The sequence below is a fragment of the Lepus europaeus genome, chromosome 22 (genome assembly GCF_033115175.1).
Source record: "Lepus europaeus isolate LE1 chromosome 22, mLepTim1.pri, whole genome shotgun sequence".
Taxonomy (NCBI): domain Eukaryota; kingdom Metazoa; phylum Chordata; class Mammalia; order Lagomorpha; family Leporidae; genus Lepus; species Lepus europaeus.
In genome coordinates this window covers 22,191,625-22,210,661 of record NC_084848.1, presented here as the reverse complement: position 1 = coordinate 22,210,661, position 19,037 = coordinate 22,191,625, and the positions used below count along the sequence as shown (strand labels likewise).

Here is a 19,037-nt window from a genome sequence, read left to right as displayed (position 1 = left end):
CAGAAAACACACATTTTCAGGGCTTATTATCTCCATTAAACTGCTGAACGCTTTGGAGATTAGAAGTGACTAATTTGAACTTGGACATGCTTATGAAGGCATGTTCTTATATGCCCTGTCTTCCTTTGGGTTTCCAACTTAGGAGCAGGAAGGGACTGGTCACTGAACATACTGCAAGGTAGATGCAAATCTCTTGAGTCGTCCATTAGATTATACAGGTGGAAATATTTGCAGAGTTCTGCTTGTGGTGCTAAGCCTCAGCTAGGTGCAGGAACTCACAGGCAGAGGAGATAACTGTCTAGGGAGCCCGTGTCCAGTCTAATCACTTCACAAACTTACTGCATGATTCAGGAAGGTTTCTTACAGGTCAGTTCCTACCCATGAACCTGTTTTGTTTGGTGAAGCGTTTTAAAAATAAATTTTGTATCAGAATGACTTCAAGGAGGACAGGCACTCTTCAGATCCTCACAGTCTCACTCATTGTTTACCCTTGACCTGAATTACAGAGTCATGTTTGCCCTCTAGCCCCTGGAAGCAGTTCTGATTGTCACCTTAAATTTAGCACAAATACGGTCCCTGGACAGGCAGCTGAGGCCTCACCTAGGAACTTGTTAGTAATGCAAATTCTCTACCCCCTCTATGGTTTCTGATTCAGAACCAATAGTCTGTGTTTTACAAACCTCCCTGATGGTTCTGATGGTGAGGTGTCCTGTGCTTTGGGAATGACTGACTTAGAGGTAAGATTTCTTTCAGAAACTCTTCCTTTCAGGGAGAAGAAAATTGCACGTGCTCTTTTGCTAACAATGCACTTTTCTGGGAAGCCTCAGCGCCTGCGAAGGCACTTTATCACCCTGTTTCTCACACGCCCTGACAGCAACCCCTGGAGAGAGGTGTTGCTCCTTCAGCTTTTCCCTGAGAACTGTAGTGGAAGCTCCAGATGGTACAAGCCAGGCCATCCGGTCTCAAACCTAGGTCCCTTCCCCTCGCATTTCCCTGCTAAGATAAATGCTCCTGCTTAGTTTTTGTGTAGACAAAGAAGTATGTGGAAACTGATTTTAGTTTGTTCTGGTGTAGGAAAAAAGAGGCAGTTAATATCTTACACTTGTAATAATCATATCATTTTTTTCTGATTTTTCCAGTCTCTTATTTTCTCACTTATTCTATAGTTAAAAATGCTAACTCAGCCACAAGCATTATGCTAGGTGATTTTTAAACTTAGAAATGTGCAAACAGCATGCATATTCATGACACAAACCCATCTTTCCAACTCCTAAGAGGTGAGAGCTTATTTTCTTGTTATGTAACTCACATAATTGAGATCTAAAATTTCAAATAATTTATTGTCTGTGAGAGTATCCTGGCTTTGAAAAGAGTTATATTTAATATTATGAATTAGCGTAAGTAAAATTAATAAGACTGTAGGTCTTAAATGTAAATGCAGTCTTCTGTGAGGCCTAAGAAGGAATTCCCCTCACTTCGGTTCTCTTAATTAATCAGCTGAAAACATTCAGTGGAATGCCTCATTCATTTTTTTAAAGATGTACACAGCATCTTCAAAAAGTTCATAGATGATGCATCTCATAAAAAATGCATGGATTTAAATTTTTTCTTTGCACCAAAGCAAACCTATCTTTTCATTATTTTTATATGAAGCACCCTCATATTGGCTATTTGCCAACACTAAGAAATAAGAGTTCAAATTAAAGGAGTAGTCAGGATGACTTAAATAGCCTTTTCATTCATTCATTTTATCTATTCATGAAGCAGTTGTCATTGTGCTACACAGAGTGCTGGGCTGCATATTGCATATGCAGTTATGAGCATGACACACTCAGGACCCTGTAACACTCTACCCAGTAAATGCAGCCATAACTACAGGTAAGTAATTTAATAAGTTGATAGAATTGGATATTTAGTATTTAATAAATCTTGCAGAAATAATGGTTTAAGTCTATCTGTGAAGAAAAAATAAAGTGTGCACCTAGATCCTGTACAATGAGAATTGTTAGAAGTTTGGGCTATCAGCAGAGAGAGAAATAATTTGTCAGATACTTGACTTGATTTATTTGAGGGTTTGACCAGGTGCCATGATATGAGAATTTTTTTAGAAAACTGTAGATTGGGGCAGTCAGAAGAGGTGTTAAAGGCTGTACTTTTTCCTACTCCAGTTTTTCTCAATTCAGAAATGGCCTGGGCCCAGCAAAGGCAAATGGAAGATGTGAGAGAACACAAGCCCAGGCCTCTTTATTTCTGGGCGGGGTATGGAGACTGACCTCTCCCAAGGATAAGTGAAACTGGAATATGATAAAAGGCATCACCAAACACTGGATGGGGGTTGGAGGCAATGAAAGGAGTTGGCTCAGTGGATGCAACAGCGTGAGAGAAAGTCAATGTGACCCAGCTCTCCATCCAGTGGCACAACTGTATGGCTGGTGTCACTGTACCAGTGCCTCTTAGTCACTCAGATTGGCTCCTCTGCCTCTTCTCTGAACTGGGTCCAGTGTCATGGAGGCACACAGAGATCTGTGCTTGCTTTTCTGCATGGAGAGACTGACCTAGTGTATCCTATGTGGGCGATTGTCTCGGTGCCCCTGTGTGACCCTCTGAGGCTGTGGGAAAGAACTTCGGCTTTTTTGCAAGCTGTTCTCTGTTCTGATATAACGTTGGCCCTTTGTTGAGAACATCAGTGAAGGTCTCTTGGAGAATTGTTCCAGCTACAACATGTATGAAATTCAATGGGAGTACCATGAGGAAGAGAGAAGTTCCTATGTTCCAAATGTGAACATGTGAGATGAGATACTAACCTGACCTGGCTGGAGAAAATGGTCAACAGGTAGGAAATGGAATGAAAAATTCTCATCATAACCCAGAGAACGAGGTTGTGTTCCTGGACTCTGAAAGCTTTTGTTAACAAGATGCTGCTGAAAAGGAAACTAGGTTTAAAATAATAATTTAAATGTTTCAGAGGTTCTACTTCATGATATTTCTTCAAAACCACCCTAGCTATTCAGTGACCATGGGGAATGGGCAAGATTATTTCATTGCACAGTCGAGGAAAAGGAGTACTTAAGCGACTGATTTGCCTGCAACTGCTGGCCTCGGGTTGTGTATTACTCCTCACAATATCACACTCAAGGAAAATTACAGCAAACAGAAATCCAGAAGAACACCGCTGGAGATGAAAGGTGGCTAGATGTTGAGTTTCTCTAGTGAAAGGTAGTGGGCAATGGATTGCAACTTGTGCTGTGATTAAATTTTGAAAGAAATGCACTGAGATTTAAAAATGTATGAACGACTTCTGGGAAGGAAGAACTGGAGAGAAATAGGAGGCAAGAACAAGGGGTGAAGGTAGAACGGAGCTGGGAGATGGGCACCTGGTTTGTTCTGGCTTTAAGACTGTCTTAAGTTTACCACGTTTTCAAGCTTAACCTTTTGAGGGGGATGAAAGAAAGGATACTGCTTACATTACTTTGTTTGCTTTCTTCTTTCACCAATCTTCCCTGGAAAATGTGTGGATATGTGAAGACAGGCACACGTGTGTGTGTGAATGCAACAGCGTGAGAGAAAGTGAATGTGACCCAGCTCTCCGTCCAGTGGCACAGGTGTGTGGCTGGGGTCACTGCATCAGTGCCTCTTAGTCACTCAGATTGGCTCCTCTGCCTCTTCTCTGAGCTGGGTCCAGTGTTGTGGAGGCACACAGAGATGTGTGCTTGCTTTTCTGTGTGTGTGTGTAGCTCCCCCCGATCCCCAACACAGACACAAAATGGAAGCAGAGAGAAATCAGTGGGTGGCAGAGAGACATGGGGAGAATAGGTGCATCAGGGGGCCTAAATCCATGTGATGATCAAGTTCATAGCAATTTCCCCAGGAGACTGTATCATATTCCAGTGAACAGGAGTACGGTGGAAGGTTGCCATGGCAACAAAAGGCCTGAAATATTGACTCTGACTAGCAACAGGCCAGTGAAACAGACTAACTAGGATTTATGGCACATTATAGTGTGAAAAGCAGGAGAAAATTACTGTAAAGGCAGGAATTATAGCACAACAGAACATATAAACTCCCAAATCCATCTTGCTAATTAAAACAGCACACTCAGGGGTAGAGCGCATAGTAAGGCTGTTAGCTTAAATGGGGATGGGTTATCAATGCTTAAATCATAAAGTTTATTGTCCTTAAGACTTATTGTGTGTGCATGGGGGGAATGAGAGGGAGGGAAAAGTAATCTGGAAAGGAGGGAGAAGAATCCTGGATGCTTGAGTCTTCATTCCCCTCATTCTTGGTAATGCAAGGTTCCTGATTGCTTTAGAGCCTAGTTTCAGAAACCAGAGAAGATTTCAATAAGTTTCATTGATCCCTCTATTTGTAAATAACCCATCACTTCTCAGTCCTGAAGGCTGGGAGAATGATGCCATAGGTAATTCCATTTGAACCTGCCCGAAAGTGGGGAGAAAAAGGAGACAAATCAATGAGGTCTATTTTTGAGAAGAAAGGATTACGAATTTCCTGACCCAAAGCAATTCAGTATCTCAATAAATAGGATAGAATTAATCAGAGAAGTTTGAGATAGTGTCAGATTAACTTCTAATTTTCTAAATTTGTGCTAAAGAGAAGGTAAAACAGTCTTCCATATGTTTGCAAAGCATGTCCAGTTGACAAAATGCTTTGATTTATTCAGACGGAGGGAAATCTAGTTGGGCTCCACTTTGATAAGTTTTGGATTTAAAGGTGCAAATAAACAAGGCCAAGACACAAAGTCATTATCCAACAGGCAAATGACTATTAATATAACATATCATTTAGAAATAGTCAAGAAAAATCTCAAAGCACAAGTTCAGCATAATTAATATGACTAATGTAAAACTTGATGCAGAACTGGTCCCAGAGACTTGGGAGTGCCCATTCTAGTTTCCGTTTGGCTTTTCAGTAGGTGAGGTTGACGAGCATTTTTTCTTATGTGCTAAGGGGATCTGGTTAGGAATGAAGGAAGCCGGTCCGGGAAAACTAAGTGTAAAAAGCAGAGAAGGTGTCCATAGTTAAAAAGCACCCAGCAAAGGAATTCTGAGACACTACTAACAGATGGAACTTGGTCAAGTTCAAGTCACGGATGTGTTCTTTTTGATCAACAAGTCTTATTTTTCCTTTTTAAAATGGTGTTTTAAGATCCCAAAGGACAGAGTAACTCCCTTGTGTGCCACAGTCCCATTATTTGTTTTATGTCTTAGTTATCAGTTTGCCTTCCAGCATTGAGTCTGCAATGCTAGTGTTCTTCCTTGCAGTTCATACTTTATGTGGAAACTCTTGTCTCATCATTTTCCTTAAGAAACACCTGATTTCTCAGACTGTGGTTCTCAACAGGAAACCAGGTCAGGGAGAGGAGGAGAAAGCCATGACTCTACAATGGTTAATTACTTACCACTTATTCAAGCATTTATTGAACACTTACTGTATTCTAGTGAGTGTTGGGGTTGCATCCATGAATGTGATCAATGCAATTTTTGCCATTTTGGGAAAAAGCATTAAACATAGATACAAATAATTACCTAATAAATATGTTAAATATACAAAAGAAAGTGTAGCATGTTTGGAAAATTATATTCATGTGACCCAATTTTTTTTTCCCTTTAACTATAGTTTTTCTTTAAATTGTATATTTCTGTTTAAGTAACATACCCTGACCTGGCATTCTAGGTCTGTGGAATTTTAGAGGCTCCAACTGCCAGAGTTTAATACCAGTGTTATACTCAAGATCATCACAGTCAGACATTGTGCGTTTTTTTTTTTCTTTTAAGCCAAGGTCTGGAGGGCATTTAGAACATTTCTAAGATAATATTGGTATCTGTGTATCGCTTGTTACTCAAACTTTCTCGTAAAGTTGCAGTCCAGGGAAGAAATGTTACAGAGAATTCTCAGCAGTCATAATGAGGAAATTGCAAGATTTTTATGTAGCAAAGTCAACGTATGTAGTGGATATGGTTAAGCTGTATATGATTAAAGCATTATTTATGCTTTATTTATAAGTATTTGCTATTGATAACAGCTCCCCAAAGCAAGATTTGCCAGTGTTACAATAGCATATGGGACTTGTGCTGTAGATTAATAATGCCATGATATTTTCTTTAATGAAAGCAAAAATGATCGCTTTATTTTAACAAAGGGACCTCTATGTTCCCCCTGAGTTTGAGCCTTGAATGTAGACGATCAAGGATGCTATATCACAGCTGTCTCCATGCTGATAATGACTCTCCTTGGGATTTCATAATTTCTGCCTGAAATCCATTGTTTCCTCTCAGGAGGCATTGAGTGAATTTATAGGGAGATTCTTCAATCCAGGCACAAAAGAGGGTTTGTAAAATTGTGTATGTGTGTGTCCTCACATGTGATCATTAGACTTTCTGTCTCCCTTTTTTCTCATTTCTTTGCTTTCAAGTCTCTTTCTTCTTACTGCGCTGGACACATAAGGACAATTCAGTAGTAGGCACTAACAGATACAATTATTATTTGGTGTTATTTACTCTCCTTTTTTAGAAATTTGCTTTTTTTGAAATTGTATGCATTTATTTGAGAAGCAGAGTTATAGACAGAGAGGGAGAGACAGAGAGAAAAGTCTCCCATCTGCTGATTCACTCCCCAATGGCCACAACAGCTGACGCTGGTCCGTTCTGAAGCCAGGAGCCAGGAGCTTCTTCCTGGTCCATCTTCCACTGCTTTCCCAGACCATAAGCAGAGAGCTGGATCGAAAGAGGAGCAGTTGATGCACAAAGCAGTGCCCATATGGGACACTGGTGCTTCAAGCAAAGGCTTAGCCTACTACACCACAACACCAACCCCTAAAATAAAATTTCAGCAACCCTTCATGGTGCTACTTATATCCTCAGGTTTTTCTTGTTAGCTTGTGGAACAGGCATCACAATAACATAAGTAATAAAGAATTATTTGTTTTAAAAATCAGAAGAGCACAGAGGCCGGCGCCGTGGCTTAATAGGCTAATCCTCCACCTTGCGGTGCCAGCACACTGGGTTCTAGTCCCAGTTGGGGCGCTGGATTCTATCCCGGTTGCCCCTCTTCCAGGCCAGTTCTCTGCTATGGCCCGGGGAAGGCAGTGGAGGATGGCCCAAGTGCTTGGGCCCTGCACCCGCATGGGAGACCAGGAGAAGCACCTGGCTCCTGGCTTCGGATCAGCGAGATGCGCCGGCCGCAGCGGCCATTGGAGGGTGAACCAATGGCAAAAAGGAAGACCTTTCTCTCTGTCTCTCTCTCTCTCGCTATCCACTCTGCCTGTCAAAAAGAAAAAAATAAAAAATAAAAAAAAAAAGAGCACAGAACTGTGTGAGTTCAAATCCCCATACTGCTACTTTCTAGCCAACCCCTGGGAAGGTTATTCAACTGCCTTGTGTTCCAGAGAGTGGCTGGGGAAATCAAGTGTGGACCTCTGAGGATAGATCAGGACAGTCCTTGTCCCTTAGCGAGTGGAATGTTATATACTCACAGTTAATGTTATTGCAGGTGCTAGAATTTCATCTGCATAGTCTCACCATGGGTTGCAGCAAAATTCCACCTCAGAAAGCTTCTGTCTTGCTTTACCTGGTTAGTCTCTGACTGAACCTGTGATAGAATTCAGAATCTGTGGTCAGTAAACTGAAATTAAGCTGAACTTGGACCCTTTGCTTGATCAAGCACATATCACAGTATTAAAGTCCTGTGTCTATCAGAATCTTTGCTGACAGTTAAGGGAGCTCCTGGCAGGGAAGCAGTATCCACAACTGAACATTGTTTCCCTTTGGCTATGGTGCGGTTTAGCATTTAGGTGCCGCCTTATGACACATTGGCTTAAGCTCCCTACTTGAGATGCTGGTTAAACTTAACACATTCATTTTATTGTTTATGTTTGATACTTCAGAGACCGACTTAAATTTTCTAGAACACAAATCTTAATGTTTTAAAAAGATATTTCTTTCTTTATTTATTTGAGAGGTAGAGTTACAGTGAGAGGAAGAGATAGAAAGGTCTTCCTTCTGTTGGTTCACCCCCAAATGGCCACAATGGCCAAGCTGCGCAGATCCAAAGCCAGGAGCCAGGAGCTTCTTCCAGGTCTCCAACGTGGGTGCAGGGACCCGAGGACTTGGGCCATCTTCTACTGCTTTCCTAGGCCATAGCGGAGAGCTAGATTGAAGAGGAGCAGCAGGGACTCATATGGGATGCAGGCGCAGCATCCACATTTATTTTCCTGGTATTAAAATGCCCCTGTAGCCTTTCTTAGAATAGTTACCAGAAATCTTCCATCACAGGGAAGGGACATTCTGCATAACTTTTCAAGTATTTTGATGATATTACGTCTAATCTAGTGCTTCCTTCTCATCTGAATCCAACCAGGAGCCCAGAATGTTAATACCTTCAACTCAGCAAACTGCAGTGCTCTCAGAGTTAATTAATATGTAAATACTTGCAAAGAGAAGGTAGCACATTTTGCAATTAACATAACAACAGGAACTCCTTGCAACAGGGAATACACACACACAGACACACACACACACACTTTTGAAAGCTTCTCAACATTTTGCCTGGAATAAATATTTGAAATAAAATATGAAATGTCTGAATAACATAAAGACTCATAGGACACCACCCAGGCTGTGAGCCGGGGCATCTCATCCCCCATTCTCCAACCCTAATTCCGTGCATTACTATATGACATCTTTGCTATGTCCTTGGTTTCTGACATGTTGGAGTCAGCTAAATTTGATATTAAGCATGAATGTCTGTTATGCCCAGTTTGATTGTCCCCAAAGACCACCAGGGAGCCAATACCACTGTTTTATTGCGGGCTCGCGACTGGACTCTCAACCATCACCGATGCAGCGGATTTGAATTGAGAGCCCTGACTCTTCAGTTAACAGGGTTTTTATAGGGTTTTCAGAGACATTCTATACATTATAGCATAGCACCATTCAGCAAATCATCTCATTCCGCGGGAAATTCAAAGAACATCTCTAAAAATTGATTAGTGCATCCAGCAGTGGGAATGGAGCTAGTAAAGGCAATTGGATGGCTTTTGGGGTTGATGCTTTTTAAAATGATTGGCTAACGTATAGGGTCCGAGCCACTAGGGTATATGTGCCAAACTGCATGGGCTTGGGATGTTATCGGTCACCTTAACTGCCTGAAAAGACACCTGGAACTTTAGCTATTTCCCTGCTATCTGCTGATTGGCTGTTGCTAAGGGAGCCTATCACAAAGGGGGTTTATTTTTCTTTTTTCAGGAGCTTTTGATTTAGGGTTCAGGGTCCCAGTCAGGCCGGAGGTACAAGAGGGAGGCCTATTTTAAAATAGCTGCACCTTGATCCAGGCTCAGGTCTCTCACGTCTTCCATGCTTTTTAAATAATTTCCATCACAGGGCTTCTTTCCTTCTACCTGTTCTTGTTTTGTCATTCAGTGAAAAGGGAGAGGTAATTTGTTTATCATAAATTTAACTCTGCACAATGGCCATTTTCATACTTTAAGTTCTCTCAGTTTTACTCAAGGTTCCCTCTGCTTCCACTGAACCCTTATTTGATTGTACCAATCAGAGCACTGACGGAAGAGTGTTTTCAGTACAGTTTGGCTAGCATAATTTTCAGTAATTCTTCCTCATTATCATAAACTTGAGTGCTTATTGGAGATCCACACACACACATATTTGATCATTTATTTTATGTTCTCATCAATTAGACCATCCAGCCTCCTAATGTTGTTTTCCTTTCAGTATTAATTTGTTGAGCTCTGTCTGGCATCAAAGCACCACTAACTATATGAAAAACTCAATTACTAGTGTATTATTGGGGCCACTAATTAATGTATTATTATATTGGCATTTCTTGAGTGTGTTTGTTTAAAACACTGCCTGTTAATTAATCTATATCAACATTACTGGTTCTCAAAATACCTGGGTGCTTTTTGTTCCAGAGCTGTAAGAAAATGTAAAGTTTGGTCTGTTCCAGGAAGGGCCAAAGTGCTCAGAGGGACAGTTTTGAGCGTTTCTTAAAGTTTTGGACTCAGTTTCAATTCTGGCCCTATTTGCTGCATGACCTTGGGCAAATGACTAGAACTCCCTGTGCTTCCCATTTGTCATTTGTAAACTGGAGGTTATGTAGACCTTGGTTCTCACCTAAGACCCCAAAGTATACTCAGTATGCAATAGGGCATGTATAATATTGAAGATCCTCATCATTCATGCATGCGTTTTGCTTGCTTACCCACTTCATCAATCCTTCGCAGGTCATGGTGGTACCAGCTTGTTTTGAGGCTCACCACAGATTCAGTACCTTCTCTCATGTGCTATGTATTTTGCTCTTTCAGAGTACATTGTTCATGCAATGAACAGGGGAGGACGACTTACCAGACCACATTAAGTGAATTTACCCAGGGAAACCAAGCAAATAAGCATAGGCCCTCTTTGCCTTTTGCTGGTAGATGTTGCTTTTAGTGATTTTTCTTTAGATGGTCGCTGTGGGCCTGCTAACAGTTTTGATGCTAACTCCTCAGTCTGCTAATATGTATGTCAGTGTAAGCATACTCATACCCCAAGGGTGGCTGGTGCCATGTTGTCTAGGGTTTAGTAATTTGGGTATTTCACTCCACAATCTGGTTTCTTATTTTTGTCTTGAATAACTAAAAGATCTGGTGGTGTTGGATTTGTAATCACACCAGGGAATGACCAGGTGACACTGTCAGCACGTTTATGTGTGCATCAACTTCTTCAGACAATAAGGGAGCATCAGAGGGGAAATGCCAAATCTCAGAAAATAAGCAGATTATATTCACAAATTTTTAAGGATTGTCTGAAGGATTTGAGGCCATATCTGTTCAGAGTTGTAAAGAGGTCGGTGATCAAAATTATAGATGCCCCAAAATATGTGGAAAATTTCTGAGATCTAAAAGAAAAAAGTGATTTTTTGAGAGTATAAGTGAATAAAAAACCTAGGATTACATTTCCTTTCTAAAGGCCATTGCCATTGGTGAAAGTAAGAAGGAGCTAGCACAGATAGATCGCATAGCAGGCTGACTGTTCAGACCAAAAGAGCCCCAGCTAAAGGCAGGTCATTCATTAAGCAGTAATAGGGGCCAGCAAATCAAAGGTTGAAAGATTTTTAAAATAATCTTTTTTTATTTTATGAGTAATCAAATTGATTTGACTGTCCTTGCCCTTCTCATAAGGCTCCAATAGATTTGACCTGCCTCTAGCTCCTCAAATTTGGCAATATAACCACTATAATAGATGTTGTTGCTTTGGAGCTTATTTGTCATATCACTTCCACGATGTGTTTGCTTGGCTTGGCTCCCAGTTGTGGTTCTCATCATCAAGTCTCTCTTCCTCCAGTGGAATCTCTGGTCGTCACTTCTCTGTAAACCAGAAGGAAACATTCTCGGATGGGAGGTGCGTAATCCAGTGACTGGCGGCTGTACGAGGACATTATGTGGTCTCTCCCTTCTGGACGACCTGATCATGCTCTTTATTGAGTTGACCTGACTTCTCTCCCTTCCATTCTTGTTGCCATCACACAGTTTCAGATTCCCTGCTGCTTGATACCAGAGTTGATGCTGCAAGTTTACAGTGAGACAGACCCAAGACAGCTGGACCCAGAGTCTCCTGAAATAAAGTTCAAGGCCAGATATAGTCCAAAGCCTGCTACTGCAGCTTGCCTGCTGTGTTACAGGTAGATCCTCCCTCCTTAAGCACAGAGATGCTTTCATAGAGTGAACCATATGGGTTCAAGTAGTCTTCTCATAACTACCCCTTCTCTTGTATCTTATCAGTATATGACTTAAAAAAATTTTTTTTGACAGGTAGAGTTATAGACAGAGAGAGAGAGACAGAGAGAAAGGTCTTCCTTCTGTTGGTTAACACCCAAATGGCTGCCACAGCCGGCGCGCTGCGCCGATCCGAAGCCAGGAGCCAAGTGCTTCTTCCTGGTCTTCCATGCGGGTGCAGGTGCCCAAGCACTTGAGCCATCCTCCACTGCCCTCCCGGGCCACAGCAGAGAGTTGGATGGGAAGAGGAGCAACTGGGACTGGATCCCGGTGCCCATATGGGATGCTGGCGCCGCAGGCAGAGGATTAACCAAGTGAGCCACGGCACCGGCCCCCATATATGACTATCAATTAAGTTGTGGGAAAAGACTCATGGTTCTTTTGGGATTCAGGAGGTTGCTAATGCCAGAACTTAGTTTCTAATCTTGGACTCACATCAGGAGAGTAAACCTCTCATGAGAAACAGATGCAAACTGAGCAACGGTGGCCATGTGGTTCTCAAGTGGATGATGGAGCATCTTACCTGCTAGTGCCTCATCTTCCTGTTCCTGCCTCTTTTCCTTCCAACCTTGTAAAATTCACAAAATAGTTCAGGAATAAAATGAAGACAGTTGTGAGAGGCCCTTCTAAAGAACTATTCTTTATCTGTTCTGGTGTAAGGCCTGTCCTATTTCTATCTGAATCGTCGTGCTCTTAGAATTGCTGTTCAGATTTTTTGCTGAATAACTAAAATACAAGATCTAACAATAAATTTTTGTGTTTCCTGGGTGAGGTGGATTATGCAAACTGCCTTGAGCAGAGGCTGACAGACTGTTTTTTAAACAGAGGGTCTGTTTGGGAATATCACAATGGGCATTTGTTTGCACATTATCAATGGCTTATTTTGAGCTATGGTAGCAGAGTTGGGTAATTACAATAGATACCATATGGTATGCAAACCCTAAGATAGTACTATTTGGTCTTCTATAGAAAAGAAGAAAAATTATCTGGGACCAGCATTGTGTCACAGCAGGTTAAATCCTGGCTTGCAATACTGCATCCCATATTGGAATGCCAGTTTGTATCTCAGCTATTTAGTTTCCCTTCTAGACGCATTATACTAATGTGTCTTGGAAAGCAGCAGAAGATAACTCAAGCGGCTGGGCCCTTGCCAGCCATGTGGGAGACTAGGATGGAATTCTTGGCTCATGGTTTCAGCCTGGCTCTGCTCTTTGTGGATGGAACCAGCAGCTAGAAGATATCTCTCTCTCTCTCTCTCTCTCTCTCTTTCTCTTCTGAGTCACTCTGACTTTCAAATAAATGATAAATAAAAGTGAAAAAAAATTTTGACTGACACTTGCACTTACATACTATCATGTTGACATATCTGGAACATGCCAAAAGTTTATTTCAAGCAAGAAGATACATATTTCAAATCACCTAAAGAAAAGATTTAATGCTTACCTTCTTGTGGGGAGTATTGGTCCTTCTCATTTCCTTCCTTCGCCATGCTGTCCTTGGACAGTTAGAGGACTGATGTTGAGTGAGAAATGCAGAATAGGTCCCTGTGTTAGGGAAGGAAGCAGAGGGTAGAGAAGGTCTGCAGCCTCCAACGTGAGGACTCAGCAGTCATTGTGGCATTACACCCTCGGGGCTCTGATGCTTTCCACCTCCAAACTTTCCCCAGGAATCTTCTACCTTGTCTGGTATTTCCTCACATTTGACTCTGGTCAAATAAGGATGTCTCTTGTTTCTTTGTTCTCTTAGATTTTTTTTTGTTCTCTTTCCTTTTAAATATTAATTTGTTTAGTACCGACTTTGAGATAAATTTTATAATTTATTGAATCCTGATGAAAAAAATTTGACTCTTCCTTTTCCCCCAGAAAAGGAACTAATGCAAATCTGTACCAATGGAAGACTTGAGGAATATATTTTTCCAACTTCATTGAAGTATAATTGACAAAGAAAAATACTTTTACTCAAGCTGTACTACATGTTTTAATAAATATATGAAATGATTACCACAATCAAGCTACTTAACCCATCACATAATTAATTTTTGTGGTAAAAAATATTCAAGATTTACTCTTAGCAAATTTGAAGTATACAATGCATAGCTATTAACTATTATATCATATTGGCTATTAGATATTTAAAATATATTCATCTTATAACTGTTAGTTTGTATTCTTTAGTCAACATTTCTCCATTTCCCTCACCCATGCAACCCTGGGTCACCACCATTTACTCCATTTCTAGACATTCAACTTTTTTAGATTCTACATAAAAGAATATGTGACCTTATACAGTATTTGTTGTTCTGTAGCTACCTTATTTTACTTAGCATAAGTCTTCCAACTTCATCCATGTTGTTGCAAATAGCAAGATATGCTTCTTTTTAAAGATGGAATGATATTTCATTGTGTATATATGCCATGCTGTTTCCATTATCTGTTGATGAACACATCGGCTAATTATATATCTTTGCTTTTATGAATAATGCTATAAGTAGTATACAAGTGTGCATATCTCCTGATTGCTGGTACATGTGAAGTTATTTTCTTGATGCATTTATATGTACACTAATGTATCTGTGTGCACACCCATGCATGCCATGTGTGTATATTCATGTAACTAACACTATACTTAAGAAACAACGTTGAGCTTATGTTCATCCAATTTATTTTTATTTTAGTTGGTCACACTCCTGTCTCCAGATATATCATTATAGATTCCTTGAACATGTAAGAGTTTATCAGAAAGGCAGAGTCAAAGGACTCGTGTCAGATATACTGAATCGGAATCTACGTATTCTGGGCCTTCTGGTGACTCATATGCATGTTGAAAGTTGAAAACACTTTTCTGAGGAAAATCTTAATTTTTTAATGGATTAGTTCATGATTAATTGAACAGATGGGGAAGCCTATCAGAATCACAGTGAAACTTAACAAAAATGTGTCTCGGTCTTTGACCCCACAATTAGATTTGACGAGAACCCTAGTATCTATACTTTTAGAATAATCCTAGGGCCAATTCTCATTCATGGAACATATGAAAAGGGTATATTTTGCAAAGTCTCAGACTTTTTTTTATGATTTTCTTTTAAATGCTCCTGCTGCCACACTAACAAAATTTATCTAAAGGACTCAATCAGCTTTTCATCATCATGACCATTTTTGTGGTAATTGGTTCCAAATGTGAGTAAAGCAGGACCTTTTTAAGGAGAAATAAATATCTTCACATATTCTCACAATTTATATAGAAATGTTAGTATTTTCTGAATATTTACAAACTGAAAGTCAAGTACAAATGCTACAGGCTCATAGTTCTTATATGAGCATAAAACCATTGCAAATTTACATGTGAAATGCAAACAGTGTCATGCAAATTATGAACATCAGTTTAATGTAGCGGATGGTATTTTCCTGAGAATAAATCTCCACTTGCAACATGAATGTGACACAATTGTTCTGGTATAGGTTCTTCTGAGTTTGACACGTTTCTGTCACAGCATGCTTTGTGATTTCTTAGTTCCCTTGCTGTTTGTGTCCATATGAATTCTTGCAAAAACTTTCATGCACACTGCTCAGAATATTATTTGCCTTCTTCTTGTACAAATAAATTTGATGTAGGTCTATTCAGTCCAGCTCTCCTAGTGGAATTCACCATTTAAAGTAGTAATTCTTGTTGTCAGTGTGATGACAAGCACATACTCAAAGATAACATTGCTTGACAATTCTTGGTTGACAAATGAATGGCAGTATTCAGTTGTAAAATTGACCAAAGTATGCTTAATCACTTTGTAGGGAAAAAAAAAAATACAGAGTCGATATTGGTGATAACTTTTGAAACCTTGGAATAATTTCAGGATGTTTTCAATTAGTAGTCAGTGGGAGGCAAATGGAGAGTAGAACTTACAAACATGGCATTGGAGTGAGAAAGATTTAGTCTTTATCTAGCCATTCCACTTACCAGATGCATCTCCCAGACCAGGTTTCCTGTGCTTCTCTGAATCCTGGTTTCCTTATGTTAAAGGTGAGGATGCTTATTACCAACCTCCAAGGCCAGGTATAGGCAGAATTCAAGGAAAGCCTTTAGTCCAAAATTAGGCAATCATAAGCACTCAATTGTCAGTAATCATCTCAATTATTATTACTTTTATTGATCAGGACATTAAGTTATTAATGGAAACTGCCACCTACTTCTTCCATTTATTGTAATTGCTTGATTGCACCCTTTTGTGATCTTAAGATGTGTCATCTTTTTTTTTCCCCTCTATTGAACTGTATCTCTAAGAACCTGATTATGGTAGAGGCAAAATGGCCTATGAAAATGTTAACATATTTGGTTCAGTTGTTGCTTATATTTCCTCTGTTGTTACTCACTGCTGTAACTACCTCCCCAGTTGCTGTTGCTACAGTAGCTTCTAGATGTTGCCTACACAATCTGTTTACTGTCCTATGGAACCAGTCTAGTAAGGGAGCCCCTCAGCGTGGTGATATCCTGGACTGGGCACTGCTAGAATAACGTTGCTTTTATTAATCACCTCTTGTGCTTTTAATTTTTGTTTCGCTAATATAGCCTGTTATAAATGGCTCAAAATATAGAGGAATACAGTGTTTTATTGTGCTAACAGCATCTTCCATTATTTATGCAGCAGATATTGAAAAAATGAACCTCTGTGCAAGACAATGTATACTTCCTGTTCTCTGAGACAATATGTCAGGCAGGGTTTTTGATCAGAATCCCTGTTTTGTTTGGGTTGATTGTGTGTGTGTGTGTGTGCGTGCACGCACGCATACACACTTCTAGCTTGTGTCTGAATAGAGATTTCATTTACAGAGATAGGTACAAGGCCTACCTATTCATTAAAGGCATAGAGAATAAATGCAAGAGCAAAAAAAAAATAGAAGAAAAAGGAGAAAAAGAAACTGCATAAAACGAGTTTACAATTGCCTTATTAATAGGAGGAAGGAAAAGACAACCAATGAGTTAAACCAAGAAAAGCTCCTGAAAAACTAACAATCTTCATTTTCTTTGCATGCGTGCCTGTTTGGCATATGCATGGAGCGAGAAGGAAATGCAACAATACATTAGCATGCACAGCCAGCCTCCTGCATAATTGTTAAACAGCCTTGTGCTGTCTTGCAGCAAAGGGGTGCTGACCTTAGTGTCGTTACTAATTTTATGTCTCTAATTACCTTTTGCATAACTTACGTGTTCTTTGTAATTTCAGGCTAGATGTACAGCAGCAAACCCTGCATCTGACCTGACAATTTGGCTTGTGTGTGAGGTGGCTTTAAACAAGTGCCAGAAGTAGTTTCATGTTAGAGGGGGGTTAAGTAATTTTAGGGGGTTAAAACTGTGAGCAATAAATAACCAGCCACACTCATTGAAGAAAATACCGTCCTAGACAAGAGAGTGAAGCTAGAACTGGTAGGGACATTAGTCTGAGAAAAAGTCACATCAAGGTAGATTTACCTCCAGATGATTTAGGTGACAGAGGAGCCTGTGCACCAACACCTGCCCGCGAGCACGGCAGCAGGCAAGAATGATGGCGCAGGAACCAGGTCTCCTGAAAATGGCAATCTGGAGCCCGTGCCCTGGCAGCAATAAAAGTCAAATGACCAAGGGTACTAAACCATGAGCTGTAAGTTAGCAATGTTCAGGGTCTAAAGTAAGCACAAAAGCAAGACAGTACACTGAGGCACGCAGAATAGCAAGACCCAGAATCTGCCACAGTGAGATTAGTTCCTGTAGACTCCTCTCTGGCCTACTTTGCATTGATTTCCGGAATCTTAGATGTAAAAGGAGAGAAGAAGCGAAGCTGGAAGTATAACTAATTTAGAAGATTGTCTGCAGGAGGGCAGGCATAGGTGGGATCTGCTTATTTTACTTTGACATAAGACGATGGAGTGAAAGTGTGGAAAGTGCTTGGCTTTAGAGGCAAATGGAACCAGATTGAAACCCCACTTGACTTCGTTAGTAAATTACTTACCTCTAGCACTATCCTGTGATCTGTTACATCCTGTAAGAGCAGACAGGGTTAATTTGTGAGGATTATGGATGAATGTTAAATACCAACACATTGCCAGACATTTAGAGATGCTCGATAGCAACTTGACAAAAGTCTCTTGTTGCATGTCTGGAGTCGTATACGCTGTCTAGAAAATTCTTCTGAAGGTGAGAATAAAGAGGTAATGTAATAGCTCAAATGGTAAAGAAAAAAATTAAACTTCAAGCAGTCTTAACAGGAAGAGTAATCCTAAAATAGAGTGGATAGATTGCAGTTGTGCTATATATTTGAAAAACTCTATCCTTAGGTACTAAACAAAACAAAATAAAGCAAAAAAAGTACATTAGCTTAATTGTGGGTAGAGGATCTCTCATTTAAATAGGTAGCTGTGTGTAAAAATTGGGGATTGGCATTTAGTCTAATGCAACTTAGAATGCTGCATCCCATACATGGGTTTTAATCCCGGCTTTGTCCCAGTTCCAGCCTCCAACTAATCCTGACCATGGGAGGCAGCAGGCAGTGACTCAAGTTGTTGGGGATCTGCCACCCACGTGGGAAACCTAGATTGAATTCCTAGCTTCTGGCTTTGGCCAGACCCAACTCTGGCAGTTGCAGGTGTTTGGAAAGTGAACCAGCAGATAAGAGAGCTATGTTCCTCTCTCTCTCCCTCTCCCCCTCCCTCCCTCTCTCTCTTTCTCTCTTCCTCTCTACCTTTTAAATAAAATGAATAAATTATTTAAAAATAAATATAAATGTGGAAACCTAAAAATTTTTTAAATTATAAGTTGGATATGTGCTAAAGAAAATGCCATGGTTGCTAGATAACGAGTAAAAATCAAAAATCCTCCTCCTGTGCCTTTGTTACATGTTATCAAGATTCCCGAGAACATTCTGCTTTCATATTGTAAGAGCTGAGAGAGCGAGAGCAAGAGAGACTATGACTCAGTGTGCTGGTCATCACATCCTCGCTCAGCCACTGTGAGACCATGGGAAAATCATTGATAAAATTAGGATGGAAGCTTCTTACCTGGATTGAGCTAAAGATCAGATTAGCAAATGAAACTAAATCACTCAGCACAGTGCCTGGCTCATGAGTGGGAGTCATGATTCACAAGAAAGAGTGGGGAGAAGATGAGAAGTTGCAGAAACATGAAATGTTCTGCTTGGGTCCGGTGTTGTAACACGAGGGAAGACTCCACCTTCAATGTCACATCCCATATGACTTTGAGTCCCCACTGCTTCACTTCCAAATCA

General features: G+C 40.4%; 1 protein-coding gene across 9 annotated transcripts in view; it reads left to right on the top strand.

Moving 5' to 3' along the window:
* NRXN3 (neurexin 3) overlaps window positions 1-19,037 on the top strand; it is a 1,693,693-nt gene that overhangs the window by 1,234,683 nt on the left and 439,973 nt on the right. The window lies entirely within an intron of this gene.